Source organism: Pteropus vampyrus, unplaced genomic scaffold, assembly GCF_000151845.1.
Source record: "Pteropus vampyrus isolate Shadow unplaced genomic scaffold, Pvam_2.0 Scaffold424, whole genome shotgun sequence".
Taxonomy (NCBI): domain Eukaryota; kingdom Metazoa; phylum Chordata; class Mammalia; order Chiroptera; family Pteropodidae; genus Pteropus; species Pteropus vampyrus.
In genome coordinates, this window is record NW_011889205.1 from 604782 (window position 1) to 607591 (window position 2810).

A 2810-nucleotide genomic window follows, 5' to 3' on the forward strand; every position below is an offset into this window, starting at 1 on the left:
CAGTAATTGATGTTTTCACGGAGATACTTTTAAGCTATGCAAATATTAAGTTTCTCTTTAAAATTTTGCCCACTGATTTTGGCACTCGTGTGGGTCCGGCCTGCGGCGGTCTATGCCATGGCGTTGTAATTGTGGGTTTTCTGTTCTCCTCATTCTTCTATTCTACTTGAAAAATTTTCCGTAAGACCATTTGTCCCTTATCTTCCATTTTTTATTTATGTCATCACTTATCGATATTAACATGAACTCGAGGAAGCATTTTTTCTTCAGTATAATCCAATATTATCACATCTCACTGCTCAAGGTGTTCTAGCTCTTTCGGATTAGCTCCCGGGTCGCTTTGATGGTCCCCATCATCTCTTGATTTATTTTTAAGCGCTTCATTATTTTCCGGCACTACAAGATAATCTACCTCATCTTGTGTCTTCCCTGCCTTCACAGGGAATCATTTGATGCTCCGGAATCAATCATGTATGAAGGGAACTCTGGCTTCTTTTGTTGGATTCTGGTATTTCGGAAATAAATATGGGCACTGTGCTTGTCGCTACTGGAGTGGCACTGTTTCGAGGCTCTCTCAGTGGGCAGAGGTGACAATATCCATAAATACCGCACCATGCACACACGCAGGACTCTAATGATCTTACCTGTCTATCTGTTTATCTACCTACCTACTTTCCTATCATCGATCTGTTTATCGATCTCTATATCGTCTCTTCATCTCTCTATTAAAATAAACACGAGTTTAACTGACATCTCCTAGTCTAATTCACCTTACAGGGGTTATTTTAATCTTCCCTTTTGCTTATTTACAACCTCTTTCTGTGACCATGAGAAACCAGGCTCCCATTAGCTACAATTTATTTATTTGTTCAATCCTAGCGTACATATAAAGTGGTTTCAGAATTGCTAACCAATACCTCTGAGTGAAACAAATTTACCAAACGGAGTGAGGTGTTTTTCACAGTTCTTTTCATCTTTAGCCTCAAATTATTCAGCTAAAGCACTGTTTTCCAAGTTACTGAGGTCGGCTTCTTTTGCCCCCACTACGTTTGTGGTCATGCTGCAGATTTGTGATAGCGTTAGGTCATTTGTCACAACCTGGTTCCAACCCAGGAGTCCACAACCTTCTGGCTGGTGCTTCACATTTGCCTACAGCCGAGTTTACTCCTCGTAGAGTGTAGTTCCATGGGTTTTGACAAACACACGGGATCGTGTATGGACCGACCTCATACTATGGGGAAACAACCTCACCGTGCCCCCGCATTGAAGGCCCCCCCTCGTTTAGTGCTGTCCCCTGTAAGATGGGTCTGCGGGCCTCCCTCTGCGTTTGTTTCGAAAACCATTTGTGGCTTCAGCCCTGAACCACGTTCACAGCACCTGCAGCGGTCACGGAGCTCACCTTTTCATGTCCCTCCTCTGGGCCATTTGTCACGTGTACGTTTGCTTCTTGCCTCTGGCAGGGGACAAATATGAGTGGAAACGTAGGAAGGGATGAGGGGGAGCCGCGGTGACTAACATCCTGTCCTGCGTCAAGCGCTGTCGACTGGTCCTCCTGAGTGCTCTGCTAGCTCTCGGATGCTCTGTTAGTTTGACCCCCCTCTGCCTCGTGCAGATCCCGAGAAAGGCTTGCAGCATAGTAGTTTCCTGGGAGGGACCCTGAGAAACACAAAATGGGATAGAAAGATAAGGAAGTTTGGACAGGAGGTCAGCATGCAGCCCTGAACTTGTCTCCTTCATGAGCACCTGGAGCCGAGTCCCACTGGAGGCCTGGTGACACACCACAGGGAACACGGCTCAGAGCTGTCACCAGCGAGTAAGCTGAGTCTTTCACCCAGGAGTAACCAACCCTCACTTTTGAGATTTGCTCCTGGTGCATTAATCCTTGGCCACCTGGAGCCTGCTCTGCTCAGGGGCTGAGCGCCTCTGCAGCCGGGGATTGTCCCCGGACTGAGAAACACAGACAACTGGAGGTGTACGTGTAAACTGAGATGAGTCCTGTGGCCATCCAAGAAAGTACGCACAGGATGCTGGCAGGATCCATTATCAGTACTATTTGCCTTTCGTTGATGAGGAAACTGAGCCCAGAGTATTTAAGTAACTTGTCTGAAATCACAGGGCTAATAAGAGGCTCAGCCTTTAAACCTAGATCTATCTGATTGCGACTCACCACTCACTGCCTCGTGCTGTTTGCCAAGACTTCTCTTAAACCTGTCATCTCTCTCGCTGCTGGGCACCGCTGGGCATCACTGGGCACCGCAAAGAAAAGGCGTGGATGGGTCCCCTGGTGAGGGAAACAGTCACGACATCACACACAAAGAGGTGGAAATCGAGAGCTACGGGAAGCTGACTGCAACTTATCCTGGAGGCTGCCACCGTGGAAAACGTCAGCTCGGCCCACATCAGCTACGTAACCGCCTAGGAAAATCCGAATCGAGCTCTGATGATTTTTCCTACCTACAGCGAACGGCACGGAGGATGCTAGAGACGACGGTGAAATCTGCGGCCTGACGCCTGAGAGGTTGCTGCGTGGTGAGAGCGCCCTGCTCTGTCTTCGATCTTTCGGCGTTGAGCTGGGAGCTGGATGAGGACGGGGCAGACCGCGGCCACCGCCGCTTCAGCAAACCGGAGCAGGGGGGAGACACGTACGCTGCAGCCGGCTGCAGTGCTTGGCTGGAGAGCAAGAAGGATGCATGAATTTCCGGGGGCGATAACAGGACAGGGAAGGGAGCCCCGGGGTGAGGGGCCACGCGTGGGTGCTGCTCTGCTCTAACCGATGGGTCACGCGAGGTCAGAAAATAATGCCATCTGGC